Raw genomic sequence first — 26,825 nt, 5'->3', positions numbered from 1 at the left:
AAGTGCTACCAGCCAGTTTACGCATTTCTATCTTACTTTCTAATGGACCCGTAATTTCTTGATCCTACAGACACTGATATCTCCCACACCCAAGTATATTTTAAGCAATATATCGTTTGGACAAAAAATTCTACAACGACGAAACTAAGGAACATTAACAGATACAGGGGTGAGCCTCCGTGTTTATTTCTTAGAGACCACTATTAATCTCTCGTAAACCCTGCACCGTAAGCAGAGTTAAGTTACAATAATTGTGTTACTCTTTTCTGAGCACAATTTGTTTTGTTCATAAATAATAACTAACTTTGACTTCTCTCATGGGATTCCAATCAATGTTGGCCTCATTTAGTACTTTGGATATAGTACTTTCCTCACGGCACAATAATTGCTCAAATGATTTACGAGGTTTCTAGAGCGTAAAGTTGATGTATTCTTTCGTTTTGTTTATATTGGTCAAAAACTACATTCTACAGAAGGTTTATACCTTTTGGTTGATCTTCAGTTTATTGTGGAGACTCTCACAATTTTTTAATTCAATAAGCATACGTTTGACCCTTCACAGGTCGACAGCACCTTCATTGATACCTTTTATCAACGGTCAAGGGCCCGGCTGGGTCGGAAGTATCACCAGCAGAGCGGTGAGCTTCTCAACATTATTTGATTGATGTGACTTTGTTTTCCTCTTTTTCAGCAGTTTTTCACCCACGATACTTTTATTGACAGTCCTTCCTCCCATTTTTTTATTTATAAATAGACCTACTGATACAACACAGCCACATATAGGTATGTGCAGTTCGTCCAAACAGGTCACAATGATTTACGTCCTCACAACTTGTACGCGGTATGAATGAGTCGGACACAGTAAATCTGCACCGCAAACTGGGTTATTATATGATTTGACATTGTAGTGGCAATTATTAATATATATGATCACTTATCAAGAAGTTTATATAGACCCTCTCTTACACTCACTTAATCACTTGGTCACCTACACCCTCTAATCTGACGTTGTAGGAGCACAATCGACACGAATGTGTTGGGTTGCACATGACCACCAGAGTTGTATTATACTTATGTTTCACATTGTGGAAGCTGAGATAACTAGTATCCTATAATATGATAGCATATCTGTGTTGACTTTCGCACATTAGATGCTCCATTGTTATTCAATTGTGTTTTTCAGCCCTGAGGATTCGCAATAGCGATGAAACACGTGTCGGCTGGCTGTTTTACTTAATAAAGGACTCCACTGGACTACTCACCCATTGGAGATTCCACATCCTTCTGTCGCTTTATGCATTATTTGTGTGTTTGAATGTCATTGAACATTGTTTTATCCTTGAGTGCATTGGGTAAACTTGTAATTTGGGTGAGTCTAGGTCTTGCTGCAACACAAAACTGAGTTTTGAAATCTGTACAAGAAATTGAGTATTTGGCGGAGAAAGAACCAAACAGTACAGATATTTTGAAGACAAACATGTTGGATACATACTATCCAAATAGAAGTAGTCATCTTGAGAACACTTGTTTGTATAAAGTTCTGCAAAACTATAGTTATAAGAAGAACATCACAGAAGATATCAATAATGGAAAATATGCTGTCATTGGGTGTGAAGGGTGTCTATTGAAGCAGAGAAAAGGCCATTTGATTAATCATCGAAAATTGAGTTGCGAATCTCCAGACAAAAGGGAATTTTACTATTTAGCTCTTTTGCAACTCTTTAAGCCATGACCTGCAGAAGAGGAACTACTTGGAGATTTTCTCTGTTACGAAGATTCTTTTAATTGAACCAAGGATACCATAGAATGTCCTGTTTTCCCAAATTATCTGCAAATGTTGAACGAAGAAATAGAGCAAGAAGCCACAATTGCTGAAGAGATTGCTAGAGACAGTTCTCAAGACAGTCAGAGTTCTACTACATTGAGTCAGGATCCACTAGGAGGACCAATTATCCAAAATGAAGCTGCCACTGCCATGGATGAGGTGGAAAGAGCTATGGAACAAGCTCAAGAGGATGTAGTTAACTTAGAAGATTTGGTGAAGCAACTAAATGTTGAGCAGAAAAATATATATGACGAAGTCACAGAACAGATTGAACATGGATTCAGTCATGAGAAAAAAGAATGCTTATGTACATCATTTAAGCCTGTCCGACTGTACGTAAGTGGCGAAGCGGGAACTGGAAAAAGTTTTCTGATTAAAGCAATTGCAACTTATCTGCAGAAAAGGACTGAATCACCACTGTCTTGTGTTGTAACCGCTTCAACTGGACTGGCAGTACATAACATTAAAGGAATTACTCTACATCGTTTACTGATGCTACCAGTTGAGCATGATAATAAATTGCAATACAACAAGCTATCTGTAGATGCGTGTTCTGAAGTTTCCAGAGTCCTGAAGAAAATGAAACTTCTTATCATTGATAAAGTAAGCATGGTCTCAAATCTAATGCTTGCTTTTGTGCATTTTAGAATGCAAGAAATTCCTAGAACAGAGTATGATGTGTTATTTGGAGGGAAACGCATTATTGTTTTTGGAGATCTACTGCAGTTGACTCCAGTGAAAGGACAACCAGTGTTTAAAATGCTCACGAATGAAGATACCAGGGAGTCCCTAGGAAGCATTGGAAACGTTAATATATGGTTACATTTCAAATATCCAGAACTGCTTCAAAATATGCGACAGGCAAAGGATGAAGATTATAAACATATTCTACAAGATGTAAGAATCGGAAACTAAGTGAGCATGGGAAAGAAGCTTTACATGCACGATTAATTTCAAATTTATATCCAAATGAAAACATCCTTCCAGAGAATATTTTTAAGTAAATTACTGAGAACAAATTTGGGATATGTTTGATGCCAACTCTACAAGAATGTTCTATCTTCAAAAACAAAATGTTAAAGTTAGAAAATGAAGAGATTGTGAAACTGGAAGCTAGAGCATATTGGAGCAACAATTATTTTGTCAGAAAATTTGAAATCAAAATTGGATTCATTAGAGTAGAGTATATCTAAAACTGCTGGTTTTGAAAAGACTCTGAATGTGTGTTTAAATTGTCGTATCATTTTGAGAAGGAATTTAAATGTTGAAAGAGGTCTGGTAAATGGAGCAATGGGTCATGTTGTTGATTTTATGAATTATAGAAATAGAGATGGAATTGAATTTTTAAAAATTAAATTTGATGGCATTGAGCAAGTACAACAAATCAGTCGTTGTTCTGCTAGATTTTTGCTTGTAAAAGAATTATATGTTCGCCGAAAACAGTTTCCTGTTTGTTTGGCATATGCGGTGACAATTCATAAATCTCAAGGTTTAAGTGTAGATAGTGCTTTGGTGAACATTGGAAGTTCTGTGTTTAAAGAGGGTATGGCATATGTGGCATTATCACGAGTCAGAACTTTATCAGGATTGTACTTGATTAAGTGTGATGAGACAAAGATTTGTGCAGATCTAGATTGTGTTAAAGAATACAATAGGTTAAGAAGATAGTATGCTCCACATTTACCTCAATATCCTCTGTTTGAAAAACGTGTGGTAGGCCGAAAAAGAAGAAATGAGAATAATTGCAGTGAGGTAGTAGCAAAAAAACAAAAAGTAGATTAAACTGAAATTGTAAGCAGAAAAAAAAGGATTCTGTTGAAGATGTTGTTGGATTTCAGTTTGAAAACAGTTCTGGTGTCAACTGCTATGGTAATGTAGTGGTTAATGTTGTTTTTTTTTCTTCAAACTTTACAAGAACAGATTGTTGAAAATCGGGATCAAAGATTCTGCAGTTGATTGAATTCTGTGTTTGAGAAATGTAGCAGTGATAGAGCAAAAATAGAAAGTGTTTCAGAAATTCGAAATCTTTTAGACATATGTTCTGGTCAAAAAAAAAATTCACAGAACATTCAGCAGGCTTGTCAGGAATTTTTAATGTATATGTTTGGTGTTTTGGAAGATGAAGGTGTAGATGTAGAAAATCTTTTTAGCCTTTCTTATCAATGGCACCATGACTACAATTGTACTTTATCAAGTACTACTAGAATAGACACTGAAAGATTTATATATTTGACTTTACCAGACTGCAAATCAGTGTCTTTTAATAATCTAGTTAAAGCAGCTGATCATAATATGGTGTGTACGCAATGTAAGTGTCCAATGCTGTCCACATTATTGATACAAACTTATGGTCAGTATGTCATTTTAATGTTCCAACGATGTAGACCTGATGGAACTAAATTGACAACTTCTATTAAAAATTTCGTGGCTTCTCAGTTATCAATTTCAAGAAGAACCTTTGCAACTGTAGCTATTATTTATCATGATGGTCCTTCGACAACATCAGGGCATTATACAGCTTATTTAAACTGTCGAAAAGGTTGGACTTACTGTAATGATACTCATTTTACTTTCAAACAACGTTTGTCTTTTGACTTAAAAAATTTCTTACCTAGTGTTTTTAGAACCAAAATTTAAGTAAAGGTAATTGGCCTATGAAGACGGGAGCAGTTAATAAAAGTTAGTCTACTGTTTAAAATTATATTGTGAGTAAAAGTGATCAACATAATATAAAAAATCAAGTTCTCATATAGGTACTGTAAGTGGATCTCATAGTAAGTGATATCAGTATTATAGGAAATGTTGAACATGAGTGATCCAGAGATGGGAATATGAATATTTAAACATTGTGAAAATGTTGTATGAGCTTTTCTTTCAGAACATCGGGTAAACGGTAATTTCAGAGTTTGATTTGAGTAATTTGAAAACATACTGATATATCTGACACTATTTGGCCGTAAGGAAAGGTGAAGGAATGAGCAAAGAGTCATGACTTAACACAAGGAGGAAATGAAAACATTGAGATATATTTCAGATGTTCTTAGAGCTTTTTTTATAGAAAGTCGATGAAATGGAAGTTATAGAGAACAGCAGAGTATTTTCCAACGAAAAGGACCTTCACGATCTACTATTTGGCCTCAAGGAAAAGTAAGTGAATCAAAGATTAGTGTACATATGTGATTTATAACTTTATATGTTATTTTTAAACACAATCTTTTAGATTGTTTTTTTTTCCCGCTGTCATATGATGAATAGTTTGAACTCACTGTTTTAGTGAAATTCAATATATTCTGAGAACAGCAAAAATAAACTATCTGACATGTTGTACAAGTTATTCTATAGTTTGTATTGCGTAATTTATATTGTATTCCCATTGTCTCACACTCACTTTCCTTTTTTCACCCTCTTTCAGCTCTATTTACTCACTCACACTGTCTTTCTCTCACTCTGTTTCATCCCCGTTCCTTTACTCCACTTCTTTCACAACCCCTCAATCCCATTTCAACTTTCTGCATCCCCTCTCTCCCTTGCACCACTTTTCAGCTTTCAGTCTCTCTGCTTTACTTCCCTTTTCCGTCTTTTCCTCCTTTGCTCTTTTACTAATTCCTCTTTACTCACTCACCTCTTTTGTCGCACTCTGTCACTATAACTCACCCATTCTCCCTCACTTATCTTTCTTTGCTTCTTTCTTTTGTCCTCTTTTTTCGTTCACTACCTCTATGTCCTCAGTCCCTCACTCTCCTTGTGTTATGCTCACTTGTGTTTATCTACCTTCTATCCTTTCTCTTACAACAACTTCACTGCTCCTCTCTCATCATTCTTCACCCCAGTTCTTTTACTCCTGTTCCATTACTACCCCTCATTTCCTATCTTTCAGTATCCTTCTCTTTACTTTCATCACCGAATCACATTCTCTCAGTACCACTGCTTTAGTCCTCTTTCCCTCTCTTTCCTTCTTTTGCTCCCTTACTCATTTTCCTTTCCTCACTCATTGTACTCCACTTCACTCAGCCCTTCCCTTAGTCCCTCTGTCTACTTACTTCCTCACTCCTTTTCCCTCAATCTTCCTATATTATCCTCACTCCCTTCATCCCTTCATTCTGTGACTCCCCTTCACTTACTCTCAGTCATCTTCCATTCCTCTTTCTTGTAAATGGATCCTCAATCAGACTCCTTTCCCTCTCACTCATTCCCCTTTTACTTACTCCTCTTTCCTGATTTAGTTTTGCTAACTCACAATCTTCTAGTATCTTACTTACCTTCAGTTCATTTCTCTCTTCTTCTCTTCCTCTCTGTCACTGAATTTATCTGCCTTACTCTTAGTAATTTGCTCTCCTTCTATTTCTTTTTCCCTCTTTTTGTCCTTCTACATTACTTTATTTCCCTTTCTGTATCCTTCACTCTTGCTTTATTTCTTAGTACACTTTTATGATTTTTTACCTCTTGACCTGTCTCTTCTATTTTAAACTAATCTTTAAGCCCGAATATCAAACAAAGGGAAAAAACGACATACTAAATAGGGGTAACATAATGAGATTATTCAGAGAAATCCCCAAATTAAGGGAAATTCCATCCTCCGATCTCTTGGCACTAGAATTTGTCCAAACAAACATGGAGATGGATTTGGAAGTAAGTAGAACAACATGGGCATTGATTGAGACAACGGAACTGATCTTCTCCACCAAGGAGACCTTTGCAACCTGGGGCATAATAATATCGTATCCACCGTTAATCAAATACCCATACCCGCTAATAAATGACGAGGCATACGGGTTTCCGAAAATAAAGGGAAATTCCCTTACGGTACTAAAAGGAGCCAGAAATACGTCACCCAAACAAAAGACTTGCAGGGGAGCCGGCGTGCAAAATATTACGGATAGGAAATCAGCCACCCAGTCGGAAGAAAATCAAGACTAGTCCTGGTTAGCCCTCACCTTGAATTCACATCGTTCCTGAAGAATACAGCACAGTAGGGGCGGAACAAAACAATAAGGCTGTAATTCAAAATGAGAAAAAGACCAGGATCTGCTCCTGGAACGTTCATGGTTTTAACGAAATGCAACAAGACCAAGAAACCCTTACCTATTTAAGTAACTTTAAAGTAATATTGCTACAAGAAACTTGGAACACTTCTCGAAAGCATTTGGAAGGCTACGAAGAATTCCACATAATGGCGGAAAAAACCTCCAAGTATGGGCATCCAAGAGGGGGGTTGTCCACATATATTGCAATAAAAAATGACTGGAAAACAGAGGAAATGGATTCCGGAGAAAACTGGATCCAAATAGTAAAAGTGGAAGAAAATCTCCCCGCACAAGGAGAAGGCGGGGGAGATAAGCTAATAATTCTCAACATATATATTCATCCGGCAAAGAACATAAAAGAGGAGAAACTGTCATCCCTAATAGACTTAATGAAAACATTACAAGTCACACATCAATATCACTATATGATTATATCAGGGGATTTCAACTATAATCTGACAGGAGGAAAGGCCGATTAAGAACAAGAATAAAAACCAAAATATACGAAACGAGCTGAAAAAACTAGGCCTAGTCATCCTAAATGGAAACATGAAGGGAGATCAACCGGCCGGTATTACCTTTTCCTGTGGAAAAAAACAATCAATTATTGATTATACGATAATTAGTAAAGAGTTAACACCCCGGGTAGACAATTTCTACATCTCAACACGACCTGAGAGCGATCATTTCCCTCAGGAGACAGTATTATACTTAAACATTAAGCAAAAGGAGTATGTAGCATCATTAGCTGTATGGCCTGAAATATATAATTTATGGAAGCTTAAATGGAGAGGAAACATCATGGAAGACATAATGAACATGGCGAACAAACACATAGAGAATGCTGAGGAGTCAGCAGGACAATTATTAAATAACTGGGAAAATCTATGTGAAGCACTCCTGGACAAATTTCCGGCAAAACCAATAAGCAAAGGTAATCACGGGGCTATTAAAGAGCCATGGTACACAACACAGCTGAGAAACAAAAAAAGATATATTGCCAAAGAGGTAAGACAAAAAGCGCAAGCAATTAAAATGGGGGAAAAACAGACAGCGGAATGATTCAAAAAATGAGAAAAGACTATAAGGTGGAATGTAGAGTGGAAAAAAGGAAATACAGAGAAAAGTTATGGGAAGATCTGCTGTGGGCAAGTAAATTACCAAACAGTAAAGAATTTTGGGGCATAATCAATAAATTAATGAAATAATTCGAAAGGCAAAACAACATCGGAATAAGTGAAAACACTTGGTTAAAATACATTGATAATTTGTACCACCTCGAACTAGGAACGGAAAAGGCAGATGCAGCAAGGTCACTGAATGTAAAGGAAAAAGAAACGCACCCCGAGACAACCAGTACTACTATCGAAAGTGGAAAAATCCAGTTTAGCTGGGAAGCAGATGATCAAACTCTGACAACCGTTAAACGCATAAAAACATTGATAAAAAATCTGAAAGCGGAAGGAGCAGCAGGCCCAAACGGGCTACCTAACGCCCTGTTCAAACGAGACCCGGACGTTTGGGCAAAATATCTAACACCTCTTTTTAACCAGGTTTTCCGAGATAACAAGATCCCACAGTCCTGGAGCAGTAACCTGTTCCACCCAATTTACAAGAGCGGCACCAGAACAGAACCCGGGAATTACAGGTTGATTGCCCTGATCGACGTAGAGGCCAAACTCTATGCCTCATGTATCCTGGAACATCTACAAGAGTGGACAGAGGAAAACAACATCATCCCAAAATTCCAAACAGGCTTCAGACGGGGTATGGGCACGATTACTAACCTAACAGCCTTGACAATTCTTACGGAAAAAGCTGAAAGGAAAAAGGGAGTATTAGTGGCTTGCTACATTGACCTAAAAGGGGCATTCAATAGAGTGCAGCGGGACCGTTTGTGGAAGAAACTTAAAGCATGGGGATTGCCACAGCCACTGATAAATGCAATAAAATCACTGTACAGTGACACATGGGCCACTGTTAAACTTGGGGACGGACAAAGAGTCTCTTCAAAAATAAATATAACTAACGGACTAAAACAGGGCTGCGTCCTCTCACCATGCTCATTTAATTTATACTTAGCAGACTTGAACAGTCATTTAGAACAAATAAATGGACACCCTCCGATTTTGGCAAAGGAGCCGGTTCAATACTTACAGTATGCAGATGATATTGTCCTGGTAAGTCAAACTCCGATAGGGCTGCAAAGGACAATAAACAAACTTATAGACTACCTGGACGCTCAAGGTTTAGAATTGAATACATCTAAAACCAAGGTGGTAAGATTAGCGGGCCCAAGACAAGGAAACTATAAATGGTACGCAAAGAACTGTCAAATAGAGGAAACAAGAGTGTATAAATACTTGGGCATCAAAATGACAAGAAATCTGTCAACGGTGGAGCAGAAAAAGGAGATCACAGCAAAAGCCCAATCCTTAATATTTGCCTATAAACAATTATCCAAGAAACTGGAAAGCCCTTCAAACGGGCATCTTTTAAAAATCATGGCAGCCCAATTGCTACCAACCTTGTCCTACGGTCTGGAAACCTGACATGGCCAAGAATGTAACATCTTAAACAAATGGAAAGGGGCGACCACTCGGTCCCCCCGAACGTATGGTGGAGTACCCCGATCCCCCCGGGAAGCCATTTTGGGCAGGAGGCGAGTCTCGGCTGGTATGCCCGAAGCGGCGTAGCCGGGGCGCGCCTTTTCCCGCCCAAGAGGGGGTTGTCCTAGACACCAACACCGCTAGCCACGCCCTGGAGGCGGATTGGAGGTGGGTACACGCCCGCCCGAAGAAGGATAAAAGGAGCGACAAGCCAAGGAAGCATCCTCTTGTTCCTGTGCTCTGAAGCTGCACCTCCCCGTTGCACGTGAGCTCGAGACGGAACGAAGAGCCATTTTTGAGAATTTAATCGTGTGTTTTCTTCTTTCAGTGAGTTCGGGGCTTTCTGCTTAGGACCTTTGAGGAGTATACGTGGACGATGCCTAGCAAGAAGGTCGGAAAGAGGATCGGGACCGATCAGATGCTCCGTATGCTGATGAAAGACATGGCGGATATGAAAAAGCAGATGGCGGTAATGAATGGTGTTGGGGGGCCTAAGAGAGTCATCGGGCCGGCATTGCCGGGAGTAGTCCCTAGCGGAGAGGCAGAAGGGCCAAGAAGGGAGCGTCGGGGGGGAAGCCCCGGTGCCTGAAGTACCCCCTGCGCACCCGGTCACCCCGATCGAGGCCCCGACTCCGGTCCCAGACGAGGGCCAACCCATTCCTGTGGTAGTCACTCCGGTGAACGGGGAGGATATGCCTCCTGAGCTGGCTGCCCAGTTGGCGGCATGGTTAGGCAAAGAAAACGAGGGGGCCACGGCTGAGGAAGCCAGGGCAATAATGAAGCAGTTGCGGCAATCGAAAGATGCTGCGAAGGCACCGTCTCCTTTTGTTTCCCCGCAGGCTCCCGTGGAACAACCAGGGTCGGGCGTTGGTTCGGCAGGAACTACGGTCACAGTGGCCGGTTCAGGTAAGCCATTGCCGATTGCGGGGGAGGGATCGGTACCTTCAAGGAGGGAAAAAAGTTGTTCAGCATATCCCGATGGATGTAAAAGAGAGGATATGGTCTGATAAATATGTGAACATGTTTTCCTTGTTGACCGATCATTATGAGATTGAGCATGTGAAAAATCAAAAAGAGTTTCTGCATCCTAGTGTATGGCGCGCCAAGATGGCCACTTTCAGGGTGGATGAGTCGATCGACAATTGGGGCAGAGCGTTTGGAATGTTCATTGCTATTATGGGGGAACGTAGACCCGATTTGTTGGTGGGATTAGCCGTGTATCAGACACGTATCATGGAATTTTTTGGGACATATGGTGGCAATCATTGGTTGCATTACGATAGCATTTTTCGTAAGTCCAAGGAGCACGACTCATCCCTGACGTGGGATTGTTTCGACTTCATTTCCTGGCAAAAATGGAGAAGTCAGGCTCGGCGAAGTCGCCATCTTTAGGGGGGGGTATGGTCGAGTTTGCCCGCCATTCGCCTGGGACGCCCTTTCGGGCCGGATCGAGCAACGATCAGCACACAAAGAATAATGGCAACTCAGGTAAAAAAGGGGTCTGCTGGAATTTTAACAGAGGTAAATGTACTAGGCCGCAGGGATCTTGCAGGTTTAGGCATGAATGTACTGGGTGCGGGCAGTCCTCTCACCCCGAGACCATGTGCAGAGCCAAAAATGGTGATCCAGGAAGTAGGGGGGGCGCCAAACAGGCCTGAAATAGTCCGAGGGGCGCCTCTCCCTACCCCGATTGATATCATGGCAATGATTCCTTGGTTGAACGAATATCCGGATCATATCTCCGCTGGGGTGTTGCGAGATGGTTTTTCATATGGTTTCCGCATCCCGGCGGGGGATTTTCAGGGTAAAGCGCAATGCAGGAACCAACTGTCGGTTCTGCAGAATACGGCGGTGGTACAAGCTAAGATTGGGAAGGAGGTGACCCGGGGTCGGGTTGCCGGCCCATTTGACATGCCGCCTGTTGCTAATTTTGTTTGTTCGCCTCTGGGAGTAGCCCCCAAGAAGGACCCAGGGGAATTCGGGTTGATACATAATTTGTCGGCCCCAAGGGGTCTTTCGGTGAACGACGCAATTGACCCCGGAGTTTGTTCGGTGCGGTACGCATCTTTTGATGATGCTGTCGCCATGTTGAATCGCCTGGGGCCCGGAGCGCTGATGGCCAAGTCGGACATTGAGTCGGCGTTCCGGTTGCTCCCGGTACACCCGGATGATCAGCGTCTCCTTGGTTTCATGTTTCAGGGCCGCTATTACATGGATAAATGTATGCCAATGGGTTGCTCCATTTCTTGTGCGTATTTTGAAAAATTCAGTAGTTTTTTACAATGGGCTTTCACAAGAACAACAGGTTTTACACATGTCATGCATTATCTTGATGATTTTCTATTTCTGGGGGCAGCCGGGGACATAGAATGTGCACAGGCTTTGAATGAATTTTGTAATCTCATGACCCGCTTTGGCGTGTCATTGGCACCAGGTAAGACAGTGGGCCCGGCTACTTCGCTCGAGTTTCTTGGAATAGAGCTCGACTCCGAAGAGGGGTGCTTCCGTTTGCCTAAAGAAAAGGTAACGAAGTTTAAGACATCACTTGAAACATGTATTGGTGAGACGAAGGTTAATTTGCATCAGTTGCAACAAGCTGTGGGTCAGCTGAACTTTGCCCTTAGAGTAATACCGATGGCTCGCCCCTTTTCCCGCTCTATTGCTCAAGCCATGGTCGGCCTTAAAGAAGGACACCACCGCACAAGGCTCTCGGCTGAGGTCCGCCAGGACATGCGCATATGGTTGGCATTCCTGGCGGATTTCAACGGTCGTGTCGTATGGACCAAACCAGCGGTCTCCTCCGTGGAGCTGGGGTTGTGGACGGACTCGGCAGGGAGCGTGGGTTTTGGCGCCATCCTGGGTAATCATTGGTCGGCACAAACCTGGCCGCCATGGTGGCACGAGAATGGGTTGACGGGTAACATTGGGTTTCTCGAACTGTTCCCTATCCTGGTGGCCTTGAAAACATGGCCTGAGGATTTTCGTGATCGCTCTGTGGTTTTCTGGTCCGATAATATGACTGTGGTTGAGTGTATCAATAGTCAGGCAGCACGCTGCAAATGGATTTTGAGACTGTTGAAAGAAATTGTCCTGCTGAGTATGAGACTAAACGTCCACTTTAGGGCGAGACATGTGCCAGGGGTGTTAAATCAGGCAGCTGATGCACTTTCTCGTTCCCGTATGCAGGCCTTCTGGGGTTTTCTGCCCTCAGCGGACCCGGTGGCGGCACCATTTCCCGAAGCTCTCTGGTCTCTCGGTGCCCCGGACTACAAGACCTCGTGGGAGAGAGTTTAGCACCCAGGACAAGGAAGGCTTATGAAGGGGCGTTCCGTTCTTATTTGTCCTTTTTGGGTTCAGCTAGGGGGGAGCTCTGGGGCCAAGAAGAGTATGTCCTGAACTTTTTGTTATCATTACATCGGGCAGGCAAATCAGTGGCTACGGCCAATAGGCACCGGGCCGCCATTTCTTTCATGGCACGGGCTCATGGCAGACAGGATCCCACGGCGTCTTTCTTGGTGCAGAAGGCGCTGCATGGGTGGCAACGCCGTGAGGGTTACAGAGTGGATGAAAGACATCCGATAGGTCTTGAAAGGTTGGCCCTGTTACTGTCCGTACTCCCTGCGACATGTTCGTCTCAATCAGAGACAGTGCTATTCCGGGCCGCTTTTGCATTAGCATTCCATGGGGCTATGCGGGTAAGCGAGCTGGTAGCGAGGAACAAGCGGGATACGGGGGGAGGTTTGTGCCGTGAGCACATCCAAATTAAGGGGGAGACAATGGTAGTCTCATTTGTCAGGTCCAAGACCGATCAGAAAGCGATCGGGGACAGTGTAGTGGTTCAGCGGATTCCGGGATCTCCCATGTGCCCGGTAGCATGCGTTGAGGAGTATTTGGCGCAGAGGGCGGCATCATGGGAGGGAAGCTTGCTGAGGCACGCAGACGCCACCCCGCTGACGAGGTTTCAGTTTCAGCGGGTGCTAACGATGGCGATCGCAGCGGCGGGCTTGAACCCGTGCGAGTTTGGAACCCATTCCTTCAGGATAGGGGCTGCTACAGAGGCTACAGCCAGGGGTCTGAGCGTGGAAAAAGTGAAACAGTTGGGGCGTTGGTCCTCGAATTGTTATAAAAGGTATGTGCGGTTGCACATGTTGTGAAGCCTATGTCTTGTACTTACGCTTCTTGTTTTTGTTTGGTTTACAGTGTCGCGAGCTTACGAAGCGGGGCGGACTGTGCAGTCGACCCGACACCTGGGAACCAGCGGTCAAAGATCACCGGCTGAGGAAAGAGTGGTGTGGGTCGTGGGCCACTCATACGTGAGGCGTGCCGCAGACGTATTCAAAGCAGGTGACATGATTCACATGGCTGGGGAATACGGGTACAGGGTGACCTTCTACGGAAGGGGCGGGCTCTGTATTGACCAGTTTCAAAGTTTTATCGAGGGTTTGTTAGGGCGGACAAGGTCACCGCCATCTATAATCATAGTGCATCTTGGGGCCAATGATTTGGTGACCACTGGTAGACGACTACTTCTCGAGGCGATACTATCCACAGTGAGTTGGTTGGCGAGAAGCGTTCCAGGGTGCACGATTGCATGGTCCCATATGATTTCACGGAAAGTGTGGCAGGGGGCTATTTCGGTGGCTGCTGTAAATCATTCAGTGAAGAAGGTGAATAACAAGCTTGGCAGATTGTTCCGTACTAGTACATTGCATTCTATTCCGCATGGGTGTATCAGGGGGGACCAAATGTATCTAGAGGATGGAGTTCATTTGTCCCGGGTGGGGAATTCTTTACTCATAGGAGACTTCGTAGCTTGGTTAAAGAGTTTGCAGCCATGACCTTTAAGTAGGAGTTTTTGTGGGGGGTCCGGATAGCCGGTCAACTATCCGGCCTGTGGCGGTAAGGTCATGATCGGTGAGCAGGAATTAGAAGATCCCTAGAGGTAGGGCGTCACCCATTATGGATGGGAGCGCCCGGGGAGAGGCGGCCATTGGCCCCTCAAACGGGGAGGCGGTCCCCTCTAAGGATGGGGACGCCGAAAGGGAAGGCGGCCATAGGCCCCTCCCTGGGGAGGAGGGGCTAGGGCCCCTCCTGGGAATTTCCCGGGGCCAGGACATCTGCGACGGCAGATGTGGTAAGTTGTGTGGGGTGGGAGGGGGGTCTACGCTACCTTCTAGACACCTCACACGAGTCCTCGGACGACCACTAAAGATGGCGTCGAGTTATCAAGGGGCCCCCGCTAAGACAAGGGAAATTGGAAGTTGGCACAGAGGTACAGTCCTCTGTGCGACCGCCCCCTCACAAGTGAGGGGGGGAGATCTGGTAGTGGGGATCTGACACCGGTTACGACCTTGCCGTTGGCCCTTAAATGTTAGGATGTACAATTTCAAATTTTGAGTAATGCATTTGCAGGATGTTTAGTATCGGCTAGGAGAACCTTTGTATTAGAGATGTGTTAAGGTCAGCCAAGAACATCGTAATGTGTAAATGAAATTGTACATGATATGAAACTGTTATTTTAACGTTTTAATTTTGTTTCATATTTTAATAAATACGGCCGGGAGGGTAACTCCCTCCCGCCTTCCACAAGTTCAGAACTGTTTCCGTCTTCCCATCCTTGGGGATTGTGTTGAGAGGGGGTGGCGGGTATCTCAGCCATATGGAAAGGGGCGACCACTCGGTCCCCCCGAACGTATGGTGGAGTACCCCGATCCCCCCGGGAAGCCATTTTGGGCGGGAGGCGAGTCTCGGCTGGTATGCCCGAAGCGGCGTAGCCGGGGCGCGCCTTTTCCCGCCCAAGAGGGGGTTGTCCTAGACATCAACACCCTAGCCACGCCCTGGAGGCGGATTGGAGGTGGGTACACGCCCGCCCGAAGAAGGATAAAAGGAGCGACAAGCCAAGGAAGCATCCTCTTGTTCCTGTGCTCTGAAGCTGCACCTCCCCGTTGCACGTGAGCTCGAGACGGAACGAAGAGCCATTTTTGACCCACCCACCAGCCCCTGATGACAGCGATTTGTGGAATAAAGTCGAGTGTCATGTTATTGTTTTCTCTTACAGGTTGTTTTAATAAAGTTGGTAATTTGGTGTGTAATAAAGTTGATAATTTTTCCTTTTCAGCATGTATTCAGCAAAGTAGTTGCACCAGATGCTCGGTAGAGATTATATTTCGATTCGCTTAAGTATAAATTGTATTTCTCCATGTTTAGTCTTAGATTGTCGTATTTATTTTGGTCGGGCGGTAAGGTCATGATCGGTGAGCAGGAATTAGAAGATCCCTAGAGGTAGGGCGTCACCCATTATGGATGGGAGCGCCCGGGGGGAGGCGGCCATTGGCCCCTCAAACGGGGAGGCGGTCCCCTCTAAGGATGGGGACGCCGAAAGGGAAGGCGGCCATAGGCCCCTCCCTGGGGAGGAGGGGCTAGGGCCCCTCCTGGGAATTTCCCGGGGCCAGGACATCTGCGACGGCAGATGTGGTAAGTTGTGTGGGGTGGGAGGGGGGTCTACGCTACCTTCTAGACACCTCACACGAGTCCTCGGACGACCACTAAAGATGGCGTCGAGTTATCAAGGGGCCCCTGCTAAGACAAGGGAAATTGGAAGTTGGCACAGAGGTACAGTCCTCTGTGCGACCGCCCCCTCACAAGTGAGGGGGGGAGATCTGGTAGTGGGGATCTGACACCGGTTACGACCTTGCCGTTGGCCCTTAAATGTTAGGATGTACAATTTCAAATTTTGAGTAATGCATTTGCAGGATGTTTAGTATCGGCTAGGAGAAACTTTGTATTAGAGATGTGTTGAGGTCAGCCAAGAACATCGTAATGTGTAAATGAAATTGTACATGATATGAAACTGTTATTTTAACGTTTTAATTTTGTTTCATATTTTAATAAATACGGCCGGGAGGGTAACTCCCTCCCGCCTTCCACAAGTTCAGAACTGTTTCCGTCTTCCCATCCTTGGGGATTGTGTTGAGAGGGGGTGGCGGGTATCTCAGCCATATTACAAACCAAAGCTTATAAAACGGTATTCAACCTCTCTAAAGGTTCATCGCCAGCACAAATTCGTTTGGAATTCGGATTACAGAACCAGGAAATCCAAAGGAAGGCAACCATGGTAAATCTATGCTGGAAACTCAGAGCAGCAGAGTTGGGAACTTTAAACAACTTATGCTGGTTGGAAATAAAACAACAAATGGAGCAAAGAACCCCAAATACGTGGGGGGACCAACTGCGGATAGCACTGGATGAATTAGAGATCAATGGGCTCTGGAACAGCAAGATGGAAAAGTCCACATTTAAAAAAGCTTGCAATAACAAAACAAAAGCATAATCCTTCGTGGAGGATAAAAGGTGATTACCAAGACGCCGCCACGCATGGGTCATAATAAATTCCTACACACGGCTAAGACCACAACCCTATCTAGCCGCTCATTTCCGATTGTCTTTAAAAAGGAGATTCATGGCATACAGATTTGGAGATCTTTTTTCATTAGACTTGGCGCCCACCCGGAAAAAGAAGCATCAAACAAAGGCATGTCGTTTATGTGTCTATCACACTGAAACTCTGAGCCACTTGCTGTGTGTCTGTGAAACTGTGAAATCAGAAAGAAGGAAGCTGCTGAGAACAGTTTTTAATTATTTAAATATCCGCCAGCGACGGCCCGTGGAGGGAGTTACGGTGGGGCAGGAGGGCGGGGAGGGGGAGGGGCAGGGTGGAGGTTGCTAAAAACCGGCATATGGATAATTGCAGGTAAGTAAACAATTTAATTAATAAAACGAATTTCGGAGTGCGCCTTGCATCGCAAAATGCAATGCAGTGCGAGCTACGAAATTCGTTTTATTAATTAAATTGCTTACTTACCTGCAATTATCCATATGCCGGTTTTTAGCAACCTCCGCCCTGCCCCTCCCCCTCCCCGCCCTCCTGCCCCACCGTAACTCCCTCCACGGGCCGTCGCTGATATCCGCACCTGCAGACAGGCGGCGACAAGTTGACTGGGCGCCGCATCAAACATTTTAATATGCAGGGGGATAAAATTTATGATAGCGGTAGAAAGCTTACTTATAAATGTGGGCAAAGACTGAAGGCTTGGTGCCACAAAGGAACTTAGTGGAATTTTAAGAACTGAAAAAGTTTTTTAAATGAAATGTGTTTTATATGCTTTATGGTTTGTGAAACCCAAATAAAGTTATTTTTGACTGACTGACTGACTATTTTAAAATATATATTTGACTAATTATAACTTATTTTTTCTTCTCTCTTTCACAGATACAAAGTGTAGTAAAAAAATGTAATTAAGTTTACATTAATTATATAGTAAGTGTGACTAAATAAATGTAGGTTGTCATCACCCTTTGCTTTAACCTCACTATTTTTCTCTCCCTCACTTACCTTTCTTTTCTGCTTCACTCGGTCCCTTTCTGTCACTCCTTCCTTTACTCTCTCTGTCTTTTCTCCCAGTCACTCCCCATGTCTTACCCTTATTCACCCTCTTTCACCCCTCTTTACTTACACTCACTGCTCTTTTCTTACCCTCCCTCACCGCTGTTCCTTTTCTCTGGTTCCGTTACTACCCCTCATTCCCCATCCTTTACTCTCCTTCCCTTTACTTTCATCACCCACTCACATTCTCCCAGTACCTCTGCTTTAGTCTTCTTCCTCTTTCTTCTCTTCTTTCGCTCCCTTATTCATTTTCCTTTTCTCAGTTACTTCCTCTTACACCTTTTCTCTGTCTTACTATCTATAACACAGTCCCTCTGTGTTCCTCCATCTAGCTCTCTTTCTCTTAACACCACTCTCTCTGTCCCCTTTCCTCATGCTCACTCCTTCATTATTTTCTTTTTCTTTTTTTTTTGGTGCGCTAACGGGACGTGCCCCGGTACGCGCACCGCGGCGCGCCGGAATACTGCGCTTACTGGTGTGCTCACCGGTACGCGCACCGGGAACGCTCCAGGGCAAAAAAATAAAAAAAACAAAAATTATGAATATATATTCAAAAAAATAGTATTACATAAATATGCAATATAGGATTCATTTTAAAAAAAATTACATTTCATAGCTATAGACATTTGCTATCAAAAAACCTTTGAAATTCACTGAAAAAAACGTAGGTTTCACACCAGTTATAGTTAGGAATTAGCATTTAAAAAACCTTTGAAATTCACTGAAAAAACCATAGGTTTCACACCAGTTATAGTTAGGAATTAGCATTTAAAAAACCTATTAAATTCACTGAAAAAACCATAGGTTTCACACCAGTTATAGTTAGCTGGACATTTTACTGACATAAAAACATTGAAATTCCCACGTTATAGTTAATTGGACTCACTATAACTTGCGCGCCTGCAATACACTGCTGATGACGTCACATATTACATCACTCATGACATGGTCAGTGACATCACTCATGACATCACTGATGACACCATCCTTGTGACAGAGTGACAGACCAAATTTCAGTGTAATGTAACCCTTGAAACACATATTCAAAAATAGAAACTAACATTTTTTTAAAAATGGAGATATCCATGCCAGTTAGAACAACCAATTCAGTAATTCCACCATCTATATATACATCCACTCATTCACCAACAGTTCTATATAGTCACTCATACATATACTCACTCATCATATGTAGTGATACACCTATACATCCTGTTACACACCGACAGTCATCCAAAAGTTACTCACACACATACTCACACATGCAAATAAACTATTGAACATCCATTTATTTGCATATACAGCTATACACACCCTTGCACATTACTTCTAAGGAAACTTACACATACTTACTCTCTTAAACAATCACTTATAGAAACACATACTTATTTAAACAGGAACTCTTACAATCTCTCACTCTCACATATACTCACTTATATACATCAATATTCACATATACTAGATTAAAACATATGTCGTTACTAATAAAGACACTAGTGAGACAGTCATTCACTCACTAACACACACATATACAAACTCATCCACCTATACAGTCCTGCACATATGCTGTCTTCAAAACACATACAAACAGTGAGTCAGTCATTGATGCATCTATGTGCTAAGTAACACCCCCACCAAACCATACAGACACACATACTGATACTAAAAAAACATCTAATAACCCATATACACACATGTAGCTACTCACCAACCCATGCAGCCACTTATACACAAAGTGAAACACTGATACAAACATTTAAATATTTAAACAATACTCGCTAATATATGTATTCACTAAGATACACTTAATAAGCCAGTTAACCAATCAATTTAAAAAATAAAAAAAACATCCATTAAGAAACTTATTTAAACATTTATTCTTCCATTGACCTTTACATATACATATATAAAACATATTTATTTTTCAGAAAGACACACATTCACTGGATGGTGTCATCAGTGATGTCATGAGTGATGTCACTGACCATGTCATGAGTGATGTAATATGTGACGTCATCAGCAGTGCATTGCAGGCGCGCAAGTTATAGTGAGTCTGTTAGAACTGGGGGTCTCTAGTTGGCAGAGGTAAGTACCTTAGACCAAGTAGGGACCCTTGCTTCTAGTCAGGGTGAAGGAATACACACAGTAGATAACCTCCGCTCTCCCTCTAGGTAGCTTGGCGCGAGCAGGCAGGCTTATCCCCAAGGCAATGTGTATAATAATTGCACTCAACACAACAATAATCCCCAATCCACCACAAACTGAGACCACACAGGTAAGTATATTTTTATAAAAATATATAACTTTATCTAGTTTCAGCAAGGTAAATCAGCAGTTGCACGATAATCACTTCATTATAAAAATGATGCGCTTAATCTTAATGGTGGTACGTAGTTTCAGGAAGTTCTCAAAACAAATATGTCTAGTCTCTTCTAATCAGCACAAAGATCTGCCAATGTGCTTTGGTTGAAAATGCTCTTCAAATGAGCAAAGAAACAATGCCAACGTTTGGTAATTAAAACGTTCTTAAAATGACCTTGTAAAACAATGCCAGCGTTTACACTCCACCTCGGGGCTCCAAGCGCTGTCAATGCGCTTCTGCGCGAGGCTCGGGGACTCTTTCCTCCCCCTGGTGCAGCCTCGCGCCTTCCTGGGTCTCAGGCGCCCCCGGCCGTGCAGATGGCACGCGTCCCCGCCCCGGCCGGTCCCCTGTCCTCTCCCACCCGCTCTCGACAATCCAACGAGCGGCGGGGGAGGCGGTGCTGCTCACCTTGTGGGGGGACGGCTGGCCAGGGGTGCGGACGCCTCGGATTCCCTCGGCGAGGGCCGGTCACTTCTTCCCGGGCCCGGCGGTGATCTCGGCGATTACTCGGCTCCTTCAGCCGCCTCAGCGAAGGCAGCCAATCCCCTCGCGGCTCCTCAGGCGAGCCTCCACAGCACCCGGGAGTCAGCCAATGGCAGTGCGGCTCCCGGGCAAGTAAACAATCAAGCTCCGCGACTTCGGCCAATCACGGCCCACCTCGCCGATGACGCTACGCCGCACGGGCCAATCCCGTTGCGGCGTTAGTGAGGGGGCTCGGCTCCCTCCACCAATGGGAGCGTTCTTCGCCGGTTCAGCGCCGATCAGGATGGCGCTTCACTCAGAGGTTTTCTGGCCCCGGGCAGCGGCGGTGATCAGGCCAGCAATTGTTTTGCAGCGCTCCTTGCGCTAAAGAGGCTCACAGGTCTCCGGTCTGCCCCACACACGTGTCTATGAACACGTCGATCTGGGCCACGCAGCAGGCTGGGTCAGCGCGGCGCTCTCAAGCAGTAGAGAGCAGCCAATGCGCTAAGCAGGCAAACCACACGGTGTCACGAGCTCTTCGCCACACAGCAGCCTCAGGGGGGGGCACAGCAGATTCTTGGAGCCTTGGGCAACCTTTATGTTCCTGGGTTGCAGACAGGGAGCCAGCTCTTCTCAGGCCCTTGGAGATTCAAGTTGTAGACACAGCATACAGCAAAGTCTTAGCAGTTTCAAGCAGGCAGGGACACAGCCCACAGCAAAGTCCCTTTCTCCTCCTCAGCTTCCAGTTAGACAGCAGAACAGGTCAGCCCTTAGAGCACACAGCAAGGCAATCTTCCTTTAGTTCTCCAGCCGTCCTTCTTCCAGCAGAGGTTCCTTCTTGATTGTAGAATTTTAGAATCGAATCTTCTGTAGTAAGGGGTCCTTCCCTTATACCCCTGAACGCCTTTGAAGTCCTTTGTGCAAGGGGATCCTTGGCTCTGGAATGTTTCTGGTGTTCTTCTTCCTGACAGCCTCAGGGCCAGAGGTGACAGTGGGCCGGCAGGGGAGTTAGCCAGCACGGTGGTCAGGCAGGCACAGCCCAGCACTATCAGGCGCTTCTCTCTCCCCTTCCCCGAGCAACAGATGTCGCCTTTCACCCCTGGGCTGACTACAACCCCCTCCGGGGCCCTGCAGCTCCTGTCACGCAGGCATTCCACACACACAGGCCCAAGCACACAGAAAGGGTTATACAAAAGAACAGCCACTTTCTAAAAGTGCTATTCTCAACCCCAGGATCCAAAAACAACCTTCACTAAAAGATGTGTCATTTAATTCTGAGTTCAGGGATATCTTTCATTGATGTTCCATCTTGTTCCTATAGGGAGATAGGCTGGGGTCCAATGGGACCAGCCTCCCCATGTTACCCTAGGGAGCCTTACAGCCCTACAGCAGTGAGCACACAAAGTGGCTGCTGCTCTCCACCAGAGCATGTTACCTGCACTAGTACATGCTCTACCCTATCCATACACTGCACCCTGCCCAGGGGGGTACCTGGAGCCTTCCATAGGGGTGGCTGATGTGCACAGACAGGGGAGGGTTAAGCCCAGCCAGTGGGGACACTGGCCAGGCGGACATGGCAGTCCACTGACTGCACACAGGCCCTGCGCTGGCAGGCCTGAGACACCATTTTAGAGCTACTCATGTGGGTGGCGCAATCTGCGCTGCAGGCCCACTAGTAGCATCTGTCATCACCAGCCCTGGCACACACAGTGCACTTTACTAGGGACTTCATGGCGATACAGATATGCCAATCAGGTATACCCAATCAATATGACAATTTACAGAGGGAGCACTTACCCTCTGACACTGTTCAGCAGTGGCAGAGGGTCCAAATCATCTAAATCAGCAAAAACGAAATCCAGCACAGCATCGAAAATACATGAGTCAGAGGCAAAAATATGGGGAAAAACCACGCCAAGGATGTCAGGTCTAACAGAGTCCAACTAACTATAACGTGGGAATTTCAATGGTTTTATGTCAGTAACATTTCCAGCTAACTATAACTGGTGTGAAACCTATGGTTTTTTCAGTGAATATATATATATTTTGTCATCCAAAGTGCCCAAGAGCTTTAAACTTGCACTCCCAGCAAATGTCACCTTCTGGCACTGAAAATGGAAACAGACCTCGGCATGTCAGGAAAACATTTTATTTCATTAGCCTACGCGTTTCGAGGCGGCAGCCTCTTCTTCCTGGGCTCCTGCTGAAAACCGGCTTGTGAAATGTTCTTAATTGCTTGCACCTGTACTGCCCTCAGTGGGCCACGTTCATCACGTTGATTTTGGTGCATGTAGGGACTTGTGGTCCTTTGAAATACATTGAAACACCCATAGTGGGCTCCATGTCGGTTTTCAAGTTTGTGCAGCATTTAAAATGAATTACAACACCTTTAGTGGGCTCCACGATGTCAGGTCCGTTGAATTAAATCCACATTTGCTGTGCTAATCGCAACGGTGCATAGTTCAGTGTTGCGCAGCTTCCTTTATTCACAAGATGGTGCGAGTTTCACGGCAGGGCGCCGCGTAAGTAATTTTGTCATCCAAAGTGCCCAAGAGCTTTAAACTCGCACTCCCAGTCTGTTTCCATGTTAAAAAAAAAAAATATATATATATATATATATATAGGAAAATAATTTTTTCATGTGCGTCATTTGACGAATCTTTACAAAAGTTTTTCTTTTTAGATCAGCTCCTATCTTAAAGTTTGGGGGTGATTGGTCAAGGGGAGGGGCTAAGAAAAAAGGGGTGTCCCAAAACGTTTTTTCTCAATGCAATTTCCATGGGAAACTTTAGACAAGGCTACAGGTCAAACTGCTGAACGGAATTGCGCCAAATTTGACAGGGAGAAAGGTCTTGGTCCAGAAAGCACGTTTTTGATTAAATTGGGTACATCCGTTCAGTAGGTATTGAGAAATATCAAATTTGACAGATATCTTTATTTGAGAATTCTGACATCTGATTGGCTGAGGTGTTACGAACACGAGCTTTTGGCTCATTGGCTGTGAACGGTTGAAACTAGGAAGTGTTGGCAGCCATTTTGTGACTCAGTTGAAAGAAGTGGGGGGAAAAAAGAGAAAAATTGTATAAGAGGGTATAGTAGGAACACTGAGTAGTTACTTTAAGCAGTCTGTACGGTGCAGAGACAGGGAGTTTGAATGTTGCATTTGCCGTGGAAATCACGTCCACAGAACAACGGTACGCGGTATTGCGGCAAGGTTGCCTAGGCTCTGGAAAGCCTGTCGGGATAACAATGCGCCACACTGCGACAAGCAGTGTGTCGGGTGCACAACCAGATAGTGTGAATGTTGCATAGGCCGTGTAAATCACGTCTGCAAAACAACAATACGCGGTATTGCAGCAATGTTCAGTAGGCTCTGGAAACCATATGGGGAAAACAACAATGCGCCGTATTGTGGCCTTCCTTTAATATAATGCGGAGTAATGCTTACTTATAATGTGGTGTTCACTTTTATCACGAATAGTGTCACTTTGTTACAGGAAAAGTAATATTATGTGGGAGGGCATGTTCTCTCCCTGTGCGCGGGACAAAATTAACGTTTAATTGGCTGAGGTGTTCCAACAACGAGCCTAATGTTCATTGGCTGCCACCCATTGAAAGTAGAAGTGTTGCCAACCATTCCCTTCCCCTCCGCGGAGTAGCAAGGACATCTGATTGGCTCACATGTTCCAAGGAGGACCTTCCATAGCTTAATGTTCATTGGCTGTCAACCATTGAAAGTAGAAGTGTGGCCAGCCATTCCCTTCCCCTCCATGGAGTAGCAAGGACATCTGATTGTGTGACGTGTTCCAAGGAGGACCTTCCCAAGCTTAATGTTGATTGGCTGTAAACCATTGAAATTAGAAGTGTTGCCAGCCATTCCCTTTCCCTCCGTGGAGTATCAGGGACATCTCATTGGGTAACGTGTTCCAAGCAGGACCTTCCCAGGCTTAATGCTAATTGGCTGTGAAACATTAATAATAGAAGGTATGGCAGCCATTCCCTTCCCTTCTGCGGAACACATGGACAATTTATTGACTACAGTGTTCCGAGTACAAGTTTGCTCCTTATTGGGTGGGAACGGTTCACTGTTGTGAGCCATTTTGTGTTGCACTTCAAAGGAGTAGGGGAAAACAAAGTAGTAGAGGGAGGGTAGGAACACTATTAACTCTGTACAGTGGTCACAAGGTGGTGGACAGGGACTGTGAAGGTAAAAATTGTTTTCTATATATTTTAAGGGCCATTTATATAATTTGCGTGGGGCCTACAAATCACGTAGGGAAAATAACAGTGTGTTGCGGTCTTCTTTTTGTTAAGTCAGCGGGTGGGATACTTCACAGGAGCAGTATTTACTTATAATGTGGTGTTTATTTTTCTGACGGGGAGTGCTACATCTTTGGAGCAAATATTATAATATGGAGGAGGGGGTTGAAAAAGAAAGCGCGCTGTTGCGGCCTTCATTTAAATAAGGTTCTACGTAAACTACTTCTCGGGAGCAATGTTTACTTATAATGTATAGTTATGGTGCGGTGCTTACTTCTGTCGAGGGTAGCGCTATTTCCTTGCAGCAAAATAGTAGGTGTGGTTGCACTGCAAAAAATTAAGTCTAGGTTTGAAACAGTTTTTATTAAGCAATCACAAATATACTTTCTTAGGAAAGTGTAGCTGTATATATCAGAAGGGTGACAAATAAAAACGCAATTCATAAAATATCACGTAAGCGTGGTCACACCCTCCTTTTGTTGTCACCTATTGTTTGTAAAAGAGTTGCCCCATATTATTGTTAATATAAGAGGGCAACAGTTACTTTTAAACACAAATGACGTCATATTATCTAGAAATGTACGCTTCATCAAAACATGCAATAAAGCACTATGTATACAATTTATTTTTTAGGTACTACTATTTTATAAAATATTTGCAGTGTTACAAACCGTGAGGTAGTAAGTTATCAGCGGAAATAACTGCAGTAAATGTTGTTAATATCTCTCAGAGATAGATCTCCAACCCCTCTGAAGTACTATAAATTCACAGTATTAAAATGTACAGGGTAAGTTTATAGTATTCCACAGGAGAAGAAGAACAAGGAGCACAACAAAAAAAATTGTTTACAATCTCTATTCTGTAGAAGGCTGGAAAGTTTTGTCATAGTGCTTAGAGGTCGCTCACTGCTCTGCTAACAGATCACATACTTTTTAAAGAATATATAGGAAAGTAGTAATATATACAATACTGTATTTCAGATGGCTTACTCCTGGCGGCGACACATCTCTAATTCCTCTTGTGTGAAAATATGACACTCTACTACAATATAGAGAGTATCACTGATGCTACACAAAAAAGGAAAAGGAAAATAAAGTGATAAACACAAAACAAGATCAATAACAAAATATTTTCTAGCGGTGCATATGTTCAATGCTTTTTTTCTCCGGAACTTCGAAATCTTTTGTCTTCGCGCCGAAGGCTCATGAACTCCTCTGAGATCATAATGACGGTGAATATTATAATATATAGATATTGACACTATATAATCCCAAGGGGGACTCAGAGTTAGATACCAGAAGCTGCTGACATTACATATAAATCTTTAGTCTTCGTGACAACAGGTCATGAACTCCTCTGAGATCACAATGACTGTTAATATTATAATGTACATATTGACAGTATATGATCCCAAGGGGGAAACACAGTAACAACCAGAAGCTGGTGACGTTATGTATAAATCTTTAATCCTCGCGCCGACAGGTCACCAACACCTCTGAAGTCAAATACAGTGTCAATATTATAGTATACAAAGTCACAGTATATGAGCTCAAAGGAGCCAGAAAAGGAACAATGTTTGCTGTATTCGGTCTGTTTCTGAAAACAAGCTGCAGGCGTTACAGAAAAAAGGCAAAAACAACCAATAACACTTCTTTCTAAATACAAGTGTTTAAATATTCACAAATAGCTACGTATTATAAATATCTATTATGACATAATCAAACAACTTACAACTCTGGAATATGTTTTGTTGCTGCAAAACAAGAATCTGACTCTACAAAAGGGAACCTGCATCACAGAATTGACATGGGTAAATAACTCGCAAAAACGAAACTAAACG

The sequence above is a fragment of the Lissotriton vulgaris genome, chromosome 8 (genome assembly GCF_964263255.1).
Source record: "Lissotriton vulgaris chromosome 8, aLisVul1.2, whole genome shotgun sequence".
Lineage (NCBI taxonomy): Eukaryota > Metazoa > Chordata > Amphibia > Caudata > Salamandridae > Lissotriton > Lissotriton vulgaris.
Note: the sequence above shows the minus strand (reverse complement) of the source record.